Consider the following 17202-nt stretch of genomic DNA (forward strand, 5'->3'; position numbering starts at 1 on the left):
AAGACCAGAGGAACAAGATAAGGGTGACCACTCTTACCACTTCTATTCAACATAGTTCTGGAAGTCCTAGCCACAGCAACCAGACAAAAAAAGAAATAAAAGGCATCCAAACCAGAAAGGAAGAAGCAAAACTGTCTCTGTTTACAGATGATATGATCTTATAAATAAAAATTCTATAAAAAAATTCTAAAGATTTCACTTAAAAAACTGTTAGAACTAATAAATTCAGTAAAGCTGCAGGATACAAAATCAATATACAAAATTCCATTTTGTGTCTGTACACTTTACAGTGAGTTACCTAAAAGAGAAATTAAGAAAACAATCTCATTTAAAATAGCATCACAAAATATACATATATAATACTTAGGGATAAATTTAACCAAGAAGGTTAAAGACCTGTGCTACTTCTGTTGCTGCTAAGTCGCATCAGTCATGTCCAACTCTGTGGGACTCCATAGACGGCAGCCCACCAGGTTCCTCTGTCCCTGGGATTCTCCAGGCAAGAATACCTGTGCAATGAAAACTATAAGACACTGATGAAAGAAAGTGATGAAGGAACAGGTAAATTAAAAGATATCTTTTATTTATCTTATGTTCATGGATTGAAAAAATCAATATTGTTAAAACGACCAAACTACCCAAAGTGATGTACAAATTTAATGCAATCCCTATCAATTTCCCAATGGCATTTCCCACAAAAACAGAAATAGCAATCCTAAAATTTGTATGGAATCACAAAAGACCCCGAACAGCCAAAGCAATCCTGAGAATGAAGATAAAATGGGGGCATCACACTTCCTAATTTCAAACTCTATTAAAAGGACAATAATCAAAACAGTATGACATTGGCATAAAAACAGGCACACAAATCAATGGAACAGAATACAGTCCAGAAACAAATACACACATATATGGTCAACTAATCTCAGACAAGGATGCCAAGAACACACAACAGGAAAGAGATAGTCTCTTCAAAAAATGGTGCTGGGAAAACTGGATACCCACTTTCAAAAGAATGAATCTCTACCCTTTTCCATACCACTCATGGAAATTAACTTGAAATAAACTGAAGACTTAAATGTAAGACCTGAAACCAAGAAAATCCTAGAAGAAAATTTAAGGAAAAAGCTTTCTGAGATTGGTCTTGGCAATGATTTTTTGGGAAATGACACAAAAAGCACTGGAAACAAAAGCAATAATAAACAAGTGGGACTACATCAAACTAAAAAGCTCCTATGTAGCAAAATAAACAATTAACAAAGTGAAAAAGCAATCTACAAAATGGGAGAAAACATTTGCAAACCATATACCAGATAAGGGATTAATATATAAATATACAAAGAACTCAAACAACTCAATAGCAAAACAACAACAAAATAATCCAAATTATAAATGGGCAAAAGACTGAATAGACATTTTCCCAAAGAAGACATAAAAATTGCCAACAAATACATGAAAAGATGCTTAACATCACTCACTGGCAAGGAAATTCAAACCCAAACCACAATGAGATGTCACCTTATGCTTGTTAAAACAGTTATCATGAAAAAGAGAAGAGATAACAAGTATTAGTGAGGATGCAGAGAAAAAGAGAACCCTTGGTGCACTGCTGATGAGAATGTAAATTGGTACAAGCCATCATAGATTGTGGAGAAGGATTGTGGAGGCTACTCAAAGAATTAAAAATACAATTTCCATATGATCCAACAATCCCACTTCTGGGTATTTATCTGAAGGAAATGAAATCAGTATCTTAAAAAGATATTTGTATTCTTACATTCATGCAGCATTACTCACAACAGCCACAACATGGAAACAACCTATAGTCCATCTATAGAGGAATAAAGAAAATGAGGAAAAAACAAGCTTGAGAAATACTGCTTCCCATGAGCCTCTCCCTCAACAGACGAGTGGAAAAACAAATACATCTAAAACATACTTAGAAGAATAAACAATCGATCAGTTCTCTTCCCTCTTTCACCCCAGGTGGACCTTCGTCCACCTTATCCTCATCTGCTCTTACTGAAACTTAGTTCTTTGTGAAATGAAAGGCAGAACTTACTACAGTATCCTTGGGGGGTTGGTTCCAGGACACCCTTCAGACATCCAAATCCAAGGTTGCTCAGGTCCCTTATATAAAAAAGTACAGTGTGGCTGGCCCTCATGTCTAGAGATGGCGAACACCTGCCTCATCTCCTCACCTGGGTGCAGAATCAGAGCATTGCCAACAGAAGGGTCAGCAGACCAACTAGTCTTGTCACCTGAGTTCTTGGTGGGCCATGGAGAAGCTGACGAAAGCTCTCAGAAAAATGAACACACACACACACACACACACACACACACACACACACACACACAAGACATAAGCTTCTGTACACAACTTCAAGGGTCCACCCACTCAAGCTCATTCTCTAACCCACAGATTAAAGCTCAGCACCCTGGACTGTGGCCTTTTGGGGGTTCCCTACTACTCACCCAGGCCTCCACCCTCTCGGGTTCATTGCTGAAACTACAAGAGACGAGACTCAATGAGAATGACCTTGTACAAAGTAACTGAGACCTCTCTGACCAGCCCTGCAGAGATCTCGACACCTATTCACTAGACACATCTACTGAATTCAGCCTATGTCCTAGGTGCTCTTCTAGCTGAGGAAGACAGATGCCAGGACTCCTGCTCTCAGGGAGCAGACATCCTTGTGAAGGGGTATCCTTTTTTAGTTTTAAAATCTTTATTTAAAATTTTTAAAGTTTGATTTTCATTTCTATTCAGCTCAAGAAACTTTCTTCCTTTTTTTTCTGCCAGGCATGTGGGATCTTATTTCTCCAACCAAGGATCAAACCCATGCCCCAAGCAGTGGAAGCACGGAGTCTTAACCACTGGACCACCAAGAAGGTCCCAAGGGTATTCTTGATACTGGATGGTCAGTGGTATTGTTTCACAGCCACTGAGATTCCATTCCATAAAAATCCCATCAAGATGCATAAAGCATCTCTAAATCCTTCAAAATAAGAAGCTACAACCTCAGGACTTCCCTGGTGGTCCAAGAGTTAAGACTCCAAGCTTCCACCACAGGGGGTTTGGGTTTGATCTCTGGTCAGGGAGCTAAGATCCCATATGCTGTGCAGTACAGCTTCCCCTCCCCTCAAAAAAGAAGAAGCTACAGTCTCAAGGTTAACAGTTGAAAAGAAGAAAAAAGAAAGACGACTTGGCAGAGCAGGAGCACTCCCTCCTAAACTCATAAAGGGATGCTCATCCTCCCGGATCCCCACTCCCAGCAGAAACCTAGCCTCCCTCACCAAGCGAGAGTCGCACATTTCTGCCAGTCACGCCATCTGGTACAATGGCCTTGTGCCACTGCAAAGACAACGAGCCAGTTTCAAATGGTAAAGGCGCCCAAAAATAAAGATGTAAAACCAGAGCCCCTGAATTGAGCCAAATGATACTTCCCCAGCAAACATCTGATGACAAATCAAGTACAGAGGTCTCATTAACAAAGAACTGTAATTCCAGATAACGGGAGAATTAGTGCCACAATGAAAGCCTACAGGCCAGAGCTGTTTCATGACTCACTGAATTATAGGTCTCTACATTGAAAAACTACATTCTTGTGTTTCAAACAGACAAAAAAAGAGAAATTTCTAAACCCATCAATAGGAGAATGGTTACATAAATGATGTTTATAAAACAGAGTAATCTGCGGCCATTACAGATAACTGGGTAGGGACTTCCCTAGTGGGCAAAGTGGTTAAGAATCCTCCTTGGACACCAGTTAGATCCATGGTCAGGGAACTAAGATCCCATGTGCTACAGAGCAACTAAGCTGGTGCACCACAACTAGAGGGTCCGTGAGCAACAAGGAAAGATTCCGCATGCCGCAACTAAGACCCGATGCGGTCAAATAAAATTTAAAAATTAAAAAAAAAACTGGGTACACACTCACTACTACATATAAAAGAGGCAACAAGGACCTACTGTATAGCACAAGGAACCCTACTCAGTGCTCTGTAATGGCCAAATGGGAAAAGAAGCTAAAAAAGAGGGGATATACGTATATGAATAACTGATTCACTTTGTTGTACAACAGAAGGTAACACAAGATTGTAAATGAACTATATTACAATAAAAAAAATTAAAACTGGGTAAAATGATATTACAGCTAACCCTTGAACAACTTGGGGAGTAGGAGACACTGACCCTTCGTGGAAGTCTTCACATAACTTTACAGTCAGCCCTCATATCTGCAGGTGTGAATCCTCAGATTCAGGCAACCATGGATCCAGTAAGTGCTATATTACTGAAAAGAATCCACACAGCTCTAATCTGTGTCATTCAAGGGTCAGCTGTATATTACTTAAGGGATGTGTATTGTCTTATCTGCCTAAAGCTTTATTCTTCTCAAAATTCTCCTTCATCCTTTGTGATTCTACCTGGAATTTGCAATCATATCATTACCATGACTAATCCCACGATTGAGTCATGACATAGGAAAAAAAGTCCTAGAGTCCCCACTTGGATTTTCCCATCAGGAAAACAAAAGTCTCTTGCACATCCAGTGATGGGACTGCAAGCACATGAGCTTATAAGAGCTTCCAGTGGCAGAAGCTGACATAAAGGTAGGGTGTGTGCATCTGTGTGTGTGTACACATGCTGTCCAGTATAAACATGGGAAGCTACACGCACACAGTTAACAACAGGGTGAGAGGCAAAGGCAAGGGAAATGCTACTGCTTTCTGAAATTGAAAAGAAATTTTAGGATTATCACTGATATTTTTCTTTCTCTTTAATATGTTTTGAATGAAAGGAAAGGCACTGCAGTGTATCACTGACAAGACCCCAGACGGCATTCCATAACTCCACTTAGGAGTCAGTTACTTGGAACTGGAAATTATTTTCCCAAAGAAACCCTGCTACAAACAGTTGAGGTTAGGTCCCAAGCGAAACCCATAAATGCTTATTTAAACCACCATTTACTCCAGGGAAACTATATTTTTAAAAAAGTCTTTTCTGTGTGCCAGACATTGTCTTCCAAAAAAATTAACTCATGTGTTTCCTAAAACAACCACGAATGGGGTTTTACTTCCTAAAATGAGCAGCTGAGAAGCCTGTGATAAAGACCACCAAGAATTCCTGGTGGGCTTCCCTGATGGCTCAGTGGTAAAGAATCTGCCTGCCAATGCACAAGGCGCAGATTTGATCCCTGGGTTGGGAAGATCCCCTGGAGAAAGGAAAGCTACCCACTCCATTATTCCTGCCTGGAGAATTCCATGGACAGAGGAACCTTGAGGGCATCCATGGGATCCCAAAGAGTCAGACACTACTTAGTGACAACAGCAACAACAGAGATCCTGATGATAAGTCTTTACTTGGCTTTTCCCATCACCGTAACCTCACCTACAACTGTGATGCTCCCCTGGGGGGAGTCACCAGAGGAGACCAGGCTCCCCACCCGCATCCTAGATCCTGGGTCTCAGCAGATCTCCCTGTTGCCCTCCTCTCTACTGTCTCTACAAATGCACACCATCCCTAAGTCTCACCCTGCTCCCTCCTCCAGCCAGCCTCCCCTCCCTCCAGCCAGCCTCCCCCTCCAGCCCACCTGCATTTCCTCTTTCTGGACTCCCTCTCGCCACACCCCCTTCACATCCTAGCCCTCCCTCCCACCATCCAGCTTCTGCCCCAGCTGCTCCAGGCAGTCAGTACTCTCCTTGCCAAACCCAGAGGATGCCAGGTGGTCCTCACGTGTCCTGGCGTCTTTGCCATGTGGGCTCTGCTGTCACACCTCGCCCGGCCCCTGGACACTCCTCTCCTCTTCTTCTCCCACTTCTGGAAGCACTCCCCCATCTCCTGTTCTCACTCCTCTCCTAGTTTCCCTTAGGACACCACTGAAGCTCTGAAGCTCCCGGAGCTCTGTCCTCAGCCATGAGTTCTCACTGAAAGGTCATTGCTGAGCCGTGAAAGACGCCAGGATTCTTGGCCCCCGGAGGAGAGGAATTCAATCCTGGGCCAGTGGACTGCTCAGAGCTTTTGTGTAATAAAGTTTTATTAAAGTATAAAAGAGATAGAGAAAGCTTCTGACAGAGACATCAGAAGGGGGCAGAAAGAGTGCCCTCTTGCTAGTCTTTAGCCGGATGTTTTATGTCTGTTAGGAAGCTATCAATCAGATAAGAGACACACCTCGAGGCTGAGGGAGGTTCACCAGGCCCCTCTCCCACAACTTGCATTTTTGAGACAGGATGGCACGAGGTGTGTTGTCCCCCAGCCATAAAACAATTGATATGAATACTGGTTTGTTGAGCTATTATCAGCCCAAGGTATGAGAAAAGAAAAAAAGTTAGTCTTAGGTGGGACCATTTTGAACAAAGGCAAATTCCAAAGCAAATACATAGTTTCATTAACATAGTTTAAGAAAAACACTTCCATAAGAAAAATCGCATTGGTTAGCTCAAGGCTTGAGAAAAGTTAAGTTCAGGTGGAACCAGGTGTCACCATGGCAACACAGAATTTTAAGAGAAACCTCCTTTTACTTTTGTATAGAGAAGGAAAAAAATCTGACACTTGTAGTTTGTTTCCTCCTGCCGCTTAAGGGAGAGATAAAAGAAAATGTCTGACACTTGAAGCCCATTTCCTCCGTTTGGAGACCCCTGACCTTTCTGCCTGTTACCCTCTCATCATTATGTATGCTTTTCTTGGGTAACTGCATCTACTTCCAGAACTGGAGCCTGCAGCACCTAGACAAAGATCCCCAGACCTTTATCTAGGGACCTGTCAAGAAACAGTCATCAGGATGAGGAATCAGATACCTCAGCCCTAAGGACACCACACTGAATTCAAGATTTCTTCTCAGGCTTCCCTGATGGCTCAGTGGTAAAGAATCTGCCTGCCAATGCAGGAGACACGGGTTCGATTCCTGGTTGGGTAGGATCCCACCTACTGAGGAGCAAATAAGCCTGTGCACCACAACTACCGAGCCTGTGCTCTAGAGAGCAGGAGTCATAACTACTGAGCCCAAATGGTGCAACTTCTGAAGCCTGCATGCCCTAGACCCTGCGCTCCACAATGAGAAGTCCCTGCAATGAGAAGCCCGCACACTGTGACAAGGAAGTAGCCCCTGCTTTCTGCAACTAGATAAAGCCCAATCGCAGCAACAAAGACCCAGCACAGCCTAAATAAATAAATAAAATTAATTTTTAAAAGTTCCCTCCTCTACCTGCCTCCTGGCTCTGACCCTGATCCATGTTAGGAAGGTCACATGTCATCAGCATCACTGCCTTCAGCCTTGCAAGTGCTCTCATGCACACGCTCCATGAATACCAGTGGACAGGCAGGATAGGCATGGTGTTTTGATGAGGTATGGGATTTGTTTTGATCAGGTATGGTTAGACCTGCAGACACAGAATGCCCCTCACGAGGGAAGAGCTTTTCACTCACAGTTTTCTAGAAATAGGAGGCACATCAGGCTATGCAGGGCCCCGAGGGGAAGCACCAGGGTCAGTCAGGAGGCAGGGGAAGGGGAAATAAGGCCATTGTTGTGGTTCCCATAGGAAAGAATGGGCTGGGCGAGGCAGGGTAAGCAGGAGTAGCCTTGGTGGGTTTGAATAATTGGAGAGGGGGTAGAGGCTGTCCCCAGATGTCTGGTACCTGGCCCCAGGGGTGGACAAAGCAGGTGGACCGGCAGAGAGTGTCCAAAGTGTGAAAGCCCTGCAGGGGAGAGGGTTGGGGATTTTCAGTGTGGAGAGGCTGGTCTGGATTTGCAAGGCTCCCTTGCAGGGGGTCACCTGCTATCTATAGGGACTCCCTAGTCCTGGGAGGGGCAGTCTCCCCAAGGTGGACAAGACCATAAAATTATAGAGGGTCATTGATGTGACCAAATTCAAATGGGTTACTAAATTTTACATTAGAGCTTACACAGCATTTACATACATTAGCTCCATGTATTTTTTTTATTGAAGTCTAATTGATTTATAATGTGTTAATTTCTGCTGGACAAAAGGTGACTCAATTATACACATGTATACATTCTTTTTAACATTCTTTTCCATTATGATTTCCCCCAGGAGACTGAATATAGTTCCCTGTGCTATACAGTAGGACCTTGTTGTTTATCCATCCTATATATAATAGTTTGCATCTGTTAATTCCAAACTCCCACTCCATCCCTCCCCACCCTCTGCAACTTCAGCAACCACAAGTCTGTTCTCTGTACTGTGAGTCCATTTCTGTTCTGCACATAGGTCACTTGTGTCATATTTTAGATTCTACATATAAGTGAGATGGTATTTGTCTTTCTCTGACTTACTTCACTTAGTATGATTATATCTAGGTCTATCCATGGTGCTATAAATGGCACCAATTTTGTTCTTTTTTACAGCTAATATTCCATTGTATATATGCACCACATCTTCTTTATCCATTCATCTATTGATGGACATTTAAGATGCTTCCATGTCTTGGTTATTGTAAACAGTGATGCAGTGAACATTGAAATGCATGTATCTTTTCAAATTAGTTTTCTCCGGATATACACCCAGGAGTAGGACTGAAGGATCATATGGTAGCTCTCTTTTTAGTTTTTCAAGGAATCTCCATACTGTTCTCCGTAGTGACTGCACCAGCTTACATTTCCACCAACAGCGTAGGAGGGTCCCCTTCTCCAGGAGCAGGCAGTTTTACCCACCCATGAAAGAAACATATTTTAAATGCCTCATATCTTTTTCACCAGAACTCCTCACAGACATTCCAGACTTCAAAACGGACCATGAAAATGTAAAGTAATTCAGAATTTCACATTAAAAGCATTTAAAATTTGGAAAGTGGGCAGGGGAAGAATAACAGCCATCTACCACCATGATGAGGCTTTGGGAGGTCAGGCAGATTTCTGGCTCAGAGCTTGAGAAACTTGAAAGAGTAAAAGCAGGACTGACTGGGGAAGAACCAAACATGGGAGAAGGAAGGGCCAAGGGATTAAAAGACTGCCTGAAACCTTCCATTTTTAATGTTTATCCTATATTATGGAGAGCAGTTTTGAATTTATTTCACTACACTGTGACCTACGGAACATATTTTATTCAGAAAACATCATTGGTAAACAAAAAGCTCAAGATGTGATCTTTGTTTACAAAAACTGGCAAACATATTTTAAATATATTCTTCAAGAATAAAATGCAGTTATACAAGCAGTAAAGAGTGTTTCTAACATGTGGTAATCACAGCTGAGACGCATGATGAAAAAAATCCACTTGGTTTGGGCATCTCTTTAGAATCATAGGCAGAAACATGACCATACCTTCCCACTGGCAGACACACAAAGCAGCACCTCCCACACACTTGCAGTAGCTCCAATACCAGCTGTTCTAGAAGCTTCTGTGAGAAGCTGCAGTCACAGGCAGACTTGGTTGCTAATGTGCCAAAGAGCAACCTCTTCCACCCTAAAGTTAAAGTCTCTCGAGGTCCAATGAGCTGAGCAAATTAAGTGAGCTCAACTAGTGCTTAGCCTGAGTTTCCACTTTTACAACTTTCTGTGATGCCGTGCAGTCAGTCATCCCTTGGTATCAACAAGGGGCTGACTCCAGGAACCCCATATATATACCAAGTCCCTCATATAAAACAGCACAGTATTTGCACAGAACCCACACCCATCCTTCCATACACTTTTTAACTTGATGAATTGAACTTTATTTTTTTATTGAAGTATGGTTGATTTACAATGTTGCATTAATTTCTGTTCTACAGCAAAGTGATTCAGTTATACATATACATATTCTTTTTCACATTCTTCTCCATCACAGTTTGTCACAGGATATTGGATATAGTTCCCTGTGCTATACAGTAGGACCTTGTTGTTTATCCATCCTATAAATAATGGCTTGCATCTGCTCATCCCAAACTCCCAGTCCTTCCCTCTCACTGCTCCTCCTCCTTGGCAACGACAAGTCTGCTCTCTGACTGTGAATCTGTTTCCGTTTCACAGATAAGTTCATGTGTGTCATTTTTTCTTAGATTCCACATACAAATATCATATGGTATTTGTTTTTCTCTTTCTGACTTACTTCACCTAGCATGATAATCTGTAAGTCCATCCATGTTGCTACAAATGCCATTATTTCATTCTTTTTTATGGCTGAGTAATTTTCCATTGAATATAAGTACCACATCTTTATCTATTCCTCTGTTGATGGACACTTAGGCTGTTTCCATGTCTTTGCTATTGTGAATAGTGCTGCTATGAACACAGGGGTGCATGTATCTTTTTTAACTACAGTTTTATCTGGATATAGGCCCAGGAATCTCCCATACACTTCAAATCATCGCCAGATTACCTTTAATATCTAATACAATGTAAATATTATGTAAATAGCTGCCAGAGCATGGGAAATTCAAGTTTGCTCTCTGGAACTTTCTGAGGGCTTTTTCCCTGAATATTTTCAATCTGTGGTTGGTTAAACCTGTGAACACAGCACCCACAGACACACAGGGCTGACTGTACTAGCAAATACAGATTTATATTGTTTTAACAAAAAAGGAGAAACTGGAATTTACCCCAACTAGATTTCAAAACCTACAAAATCCAAAATCTTCCCAAGAATTGAAAACAATTCTCAGATTGACATGCTTATCAAATATATAAATTCCATTGGTATTTCAAAGAAAATGAAGAAAAGACATTAAACAGAAGGCCAGGGATTACAGCCAAGACCCTGAACTATCCCCTGAAACTGGGTGACATATTCACCACCCAAAGACAGCAGACCCTCCTACATTACTCTTGGCTCTGTCAGAGCAAGAGGAGATGAGCCTGATTTAGCATGTGTTTTATGCACTGTACGGGCTTCCCTGGTGGCTCAGTGGTAAAGAATTTGCCTGCAATGCAGGAGACACAGGTTCAATACCTGCGTCAGGAAATCCTCTGAAGGCAGGCATGGCAACCCACTCCAGTATTCTTGCCAGGAGAATCCCATCGATAGAGGAGCCTGGCAGACTACAGTCCATGGGGTCACAAAGAGTTGTACTAACTCCGACTAATACTGTGCACTGTAGACAGACTATTTCAGTGAATTCTCCTTGACCGTGGGTTTCCCACAGGACAGGCTCCTCACCACCGCTCAGCAAGTGAAGAAACTGAGGCTGGAACTCGCCCACAGCTGTCCAGGCAGGAGGTGCTGGACAGGTCCAACAAGGCCAAGATCCTTTTCCTGGGCAGCATGTCCATCTGCTCCCAAATCCACAGCACATACAACTTCAACTCCAGGAGAATTCCAACCAACTTGCATTTTCCTCTAATCATAAAAAGTATGCATTTTTTTTACAGTAAGCTTTAAATATATCAGACATGGTGACCCTACAGAAGAACTCTGGGCTTTAGCTTCAGGTGAACTTGTGATCAGTAGAGAGGGAGAAGCAAAAGCTAGAGAAGTGACCGGGAGAAAACTGCCAGATCAGACTCAGGGACAAGAGATACCACCTTCATTACTTCCAAGTGAAATACTTCTTAGGCTATACCTGTTGATCTGGTGAGAAATTCAATTTCACTATGTAGTATAAGAACCCCAGAGTGGGGACTTCCTTGGTGGTTCAGTGGTTAAGACTCCATGCTCCCAACACAGGGTGCACAGATGGATTTGATGCCTGGTCAGGGAACTAAGACTCTGCACACTGCCTGGCACTGTCAAAATAATAATAATAATAAAAAGAATCTCAGGGTCGGTGAGGTTATGAAGTCCAGAAAAATGTGGAGAAAGGTCCACCATGGCCATTATTCAGCTTCTCATAGTCCAGACCTATATGGTCCATCCCTAAGGCACTGATCAGGGCAAGGGTTCTGTCTTCAGACACTGACCATCCTCACTATGGAATTCTCCCTCCTCCAATAGCCAGTCAGACACCCCAGGTTAAAAAAAAAAGAGTCTGGCATTCCTCCCTGAGAGCAAGGGAACCTCCCACTCCAGCAGACCAAGACTCAAGGCTCTCCTTGAGGGGAAAGAGAAGGGAAACTCCACTCCAGCTTCAGGAACGAGCTGGGAGCAGACACGGTGGGTACCAGCAAAGAGAACAGGTCTACATTTGGGTCTGTTTCACTGATAAGCTGCTTCAGTTGTGCTCTGCCAGGGCCCAAGGACTCGAGTTCTAGAGAGTATGTGTCAGGCTGAACTGCACACTGCTGCCCATATTGGACTCTCAGCTGTGCCTGACTCTCTGCAACCCCATAGACTGTAGCCTACCAGGCTCCTCTGTCCATGGGATTTCCCAAACAAGAAAACTGGAGCGGGTTGCCATTTCCTCCTCCAGGGGATCTTCCCCCCGCCCCGCCCCAGGGATTTAACCCTTATCTACAGTGGTTCCTGCAGTGGGTTCTTTACCCCTGAGCCACCTGGGAAGCCCCATATTGGACTCTATGTGACCCATAAAAAGGATGACTTCTTACGTTCAAAGCTAGTGGAAGTAATGGAATTCCAGTTGAGCTAGTTCAAATCCTAAAAGATGATGCTGTGCAAGTGCTACACTCAATATGCCATCAAAATTGGAAAGCTCAGCAGGGGCCACAGGACTGGAAAAGGTCACTTTTCATTCCAATTCCAAAGAAAGGCAATGCCAAAGAATGTTCAAACTACCACATAATTACACTCATCTCACACACTAGCAAAGTAATGCTCAAAATTCTCCAAGCCAGGCTTCAACAATACGTGAACTGAGAACTTCCAGATGTTCAAGCTGGATTTCGAAAAGGCAGAGGAAACAGAGATCAAATTGCCAACATTTGTTGAATCATCAAAAAAGCAACAGAGTTCCAGAAAAACATCTACTTCTGCTTTATTAACTACGCCAAAGCCTTTGACTGTGTAGATCACAACAAACAGCGGGAAATTCTTCAAGAGATGGGAATACCAGACGACCTTACCAGCCTCCTGAGAAATCTGTATGCAGGTCAAGAAGCAACAGTTAAAACCAGACATGGGACAATATACTGGTTTCAAATTGGTAAAGAAGTACGTCAAGGCGTATATTGTCACCCTGATTATTTAACGTATATGCAGAGTACATCATGCGAAATGCTGGGCTGGATGAAGCACAAGCTGGAATCAAGATTGCCAGGAGAAATAGCAATAAACTTAGATACGCAGATGACACCACCCTTAAGGCAGAAAGTGAAGAACAGCTAAGAGCCTCTTGATGAAAGCGATAGAAGCGAGTGAAAAAGTTGGCTTAAAACTCAACATTCAAAAAACGAAGATCATGGCATCCAGCCCCATCACTTCATGGCAAATAGAAGGGGAAACAATGGAAACAGTGACAGACTTTAATTTGGGGGACTCCAAAATCACTGCAGATGGTGACTGCAGTCATGAAATTAAAAGACGCTTGCTCCTTGGAAGGAAAGCTATGACCAACCTAGACAGCATATTAAAAAACAGAGAGTGCTCGCTTCGGCAGCACATACAGTAAAATTGAAACGATATAGAGAAGATTAGCATGGCCCCTGAGCAAGGATGACACGCAAATTCGTGAAGCGTTCCATATTTTTTGTCTTAAACACTTGTAAAATACCACTTTAATTATAACAGTTTGCAATAAACAACCCCCCCCAAAAAAAGAGAGAAAGAAAGGGGAGGGAGGGAGTGGGGGGGACAGAGGGAGGGAGGACAGAGACATTACCTTGCCAACAAAGGTCCATCTAGTCAAAGCTATGGTTTTTCCAGTAGTCATGTATGGATGTGAGAGTTGGACTAAAAAGAAAGCTGAGTGCCACAGAATTGATGCTTTTGAACTGTAGTGTTAGAGAAGACTCTTGAGAGTCCCTTGGACTGCAAGGAGATCAAACCTGTCAATCCTAAAGGAAACAGTCCTGAATATTCATTGGAAGGACTGATGCTGAAGCTGAAACGTCAATACTTTGGCTACCTGATACAAAGAACTGACTCATTGGAAAAGACCCTGATGCTGGGAAAGACTAAAGGCAGGAGGAGAAGGGGGAGACAGAGGATAAGATGATTGGATGGCATCACTGACTCGATGGACATGAGTTTGAACAAGCTCTGGGAGTTGGTGATAGACAGGAAAGCCTGGCGAGCTGCAGTCCATGGGCTCGCAAAGAGTCAGACACAACTGAGTGACTGAACTGAACTTACATTCAACCCAAAACCACACCAGCACAGGAGGTCCTGGGTGGAAACAGAGGGACCATCACTCTCTCTCTTTTCCAACAAGGAACACATGGGCTGTCTGAACCAACCCAGCTCTGACCTAATCCTCCTCTCACAATTCTGAATATTGAGAACTGACTTTCTCATGTGGGTCTTTGAGACAATGGACGGGCCCATAATTTAAAAGGGTTCTGTGGCAACATCAGGTTAGACTTGATAAATGTGGCTCAAATTCCCTGCTGGTCCAGTAGTTAGGACTCTGCTTCCACTGCAGAGGCCACTGGTTCCATCCCTGATGGGGGGGACCAGGATCCCACAAGCTGCTGGGTGAGGCAAAAAATAAGTTCTATAAATGTGGCTCTTGACTCTCCAAACCCGTAAACGGAACACTGAGCCGCCAGGATATTACGATGATGGTTTTGTACTTAGCTCTTTTATTTATATCCATTCTTGTTCTGAAAAATATGTCAGGGGTTTATTTCACCATGAAGAAAGGGTTGCTTTAGCAACAGTACGGAAGTACAGGATAAAGAATACTTCTCAAACGTCTATAAATGACCCGGATTAGGCTTCTCAGTTTGAAAAATACCTAATCCCTTTCAGCAATGAAGTGCTGAGATCATAAGGAGAAATCCAAAGTTCTTTTAAGGGCTGAGAGCTGATTTATTTTTAGGGAGGAGATGAGTTAAACCTCTGGTTATCTCAGTCCATCAGAGGCGACCCTACAAACAATGGGGTGAGCATGGGGCGTCACAGAGGGGAAGCTTAAAAGTAGTGGGGTCTGAGCTGTGGTTACTACACTCTAGCTAGAAACAAAGTTGTCACTGTTCCAGACAAAATGAGAAAAATAAGGGCAGTTCTCAGCACAAGAAAAGGCACCAATAATCTGTAGGGGGCTTCCCAGGTGACACAGTGGTAAAGATCCTGTGTGCCAATGCAGGAGACATAAAAGACTCGGGTTTGATCCCTGGGTTGGGAAGATCCCCTGGAGGAAGAAATAGCAGCCCACTCTAGTACTCTTGCCTAGGAAATCTCATGGACAGAGGAGCCTGGTGGGCTATAGTCCATGGGGTCAGAAAGAGATGGACACAATTAAGTGACTAAACAGCAACATAAGGCAAGATGTAACACTACAAATTGCACAAGTGATCTCCCTAAACAGCACGATCCAAAGAGTGCTAAAGCCACCTGGGGTTCCATGTAGATGATGTTGTTCAGTGGCTCAGCTGTGTCCAACTCTTTGCAACCCCATGGACTGCAGCACACCAGGCTTGCCTGTCCTTCACCATCTCCTGGAGTTTGCGCAGATCCATGTAGATGATACTACTGCAATTTGTAGGCATTTTCTCTAAACACAAGTACAAAGAGGCTCTCTCTGAAATAAATGAAAAGTAGACAGCACGTGAGGCCCACAGCTTTGAAAAGTTATGCGGGAATATTCTAGACACTGCTGGGCTGGAAATAGAACCTGTCTGAGGACATGAGGAAAAGGTTCTTAAAAACCCAAAGCCCAGACAGAAATCCAGCTGGCATCTCCAGGACAGAATCAGAGCTGCTTTCGATCCGTCTGGCTCTTGGCCTGATGATCACAAACCTCCAGGCACTCAGAGACCTGGGCTGACCAGAAAAGGCAGCACCTGCTGACAAGGACTGACCCCCTGACAGGGACCCACTGGACCCATGGCAGCGGGCAGGGGGCACCCACAGCGATGCAGAGCTGTGTCTGTGGGGACTGAGGTTCATTTCCTCTGTTCACAGGCCTGTTCCACAAACCCCACCTGCCTTGGGACATGTATGGTCCAGGGGATAAGGTGGAGTTACCTGCCTAGGACTCTGTCTCAGGAACCTCTGCTCCAGTGAGACAGACAGACAAATGCCTGTTAAAATTGAACATCAGATGGTACAAGAGATGAACAGAAGGTGAAGCCAGGAGAGCGGGTCTGGATGTGGGAGAAGGGAGGATGAGAAGGGGTAAAGGGTCAGGGAGAGCCCCCTCTGAAAGTGACCAAAGGGTGGGGCCTGAAGCATGAGCAGGAGTTAGGAGAACCAGAGTCCGGCTGGAGAGAAGTCCTAGAAAATGAGGGGGGAAGGTATTCTAGACAGGGATCCAGGCACAAGTGTCCTGTAATGGGGGCAGCGGCCGTGTGGACAGGAGAGGCCATGCGATGGGCACACAGAGCTGTCATTAACTCAACCCATCAGTCTGCAGAGACCGATGAGGTCCAGGGGGCCTCACAGGCCAGGGAAGGAGCAGAAGGAGCAGTTTCTCCAGGAAGGGCAGGAAATGAGAGGAGGGGGAGTCACTGTAGGGGCCACACCATCAGAACCACCACACATGCACAAAAGCAAAACCAGGCTTCTGGCAGTAGAGCACCTTGCCACATTTCCTGAATGAATGAATGGATATTTAAACATAACTTTAAATATTTTCATATTATATATTTATTTTATTAAAATATTTTTATTTGGAATAATTTCATTCTATACACTTAAATTTGAACAACTGATCCATGGCCCTTTAATTTTATAAAATACAGTAATTCTTTTTTATAACAAGAAAAATTCTTGTTCTCTGCAGAACAAAGAATGAAAACATTCCCCAAGCCAGATAAACAGATATTAGAGTGAGGATATTGGCACATCCAGTATCAACTGGCACAGAGAACAAAATAATTCATGGTTAGTTTAAATTCAAATTCCTAGAGGGAGAAAGTGGAATGGTGTCTGCCAGGGGCTGGAGGATGGGGAATTAAGGAGTTGTTTAATAGATATGGAGCTCTAGAGTTCTGCAAGATGAAAATGGTTCTGGAGGTTGGTTTCAGTTCGATTCAGTTCAGTCGCTCAGTCGTGTCCTACTCTTTGTGACCCCATGAACCACAGCACGCCAGGCCTCCCTGTCCAACACCAACTCCCAGAGCCTACCCAAACTCATGTCCATTGAGTCGGTGATGCCATCCAACCATCTCATCCTCTGTTGTCCCCTTCTCCTCCTGCCCTCAATCTTTCCCAGCATCAGGGTCTTTTCAAATGAGTCAGCTCTTCGCATCAGGTGGCCAAAGTATGTTGGTT

The 17202-nt window shown here is 43.6% G+C and overlaps 1 protein-coding gene and 1 non-coding gene across 2 annotated transcripts in view; one reads left to right on the forward strand and one right to left on the reverse strand.

Annotated features, from left to right (window-relative positions):
- The window catches only part of FAM189A1 (family with sequence similarity 189 member A1), a 245153-nt gene that overhangs the window by 195451 nt on the left and 32500 nt on the right, over positions 1–17202 (reverse strand). The gene's annotated exons all lie outside the window — the stretch shown is intronic.
- On the forward strand, positions 13408–13514 carry LOC122707299. Its single transcript, XR_006344811.1, has one exon. It is a non-coding gene; the product is annotated as a U6 spliceosomal RNA (small nuclear RNA).

This window comes from Cervus elaphus, chromosome 13 (assembly GCF_910594005.1).
Source record: "Cervus elaphus chromosome 13, mCerEla1.1, whole genome shotgun sequence".
Classification (NCBI taxonomy): domain Eukaryota; kingdom Metazoa; phylum Chordata; class Mammalia; order Artiodactyla; family Cervidae; genus Cervus; species Cervus elaphus.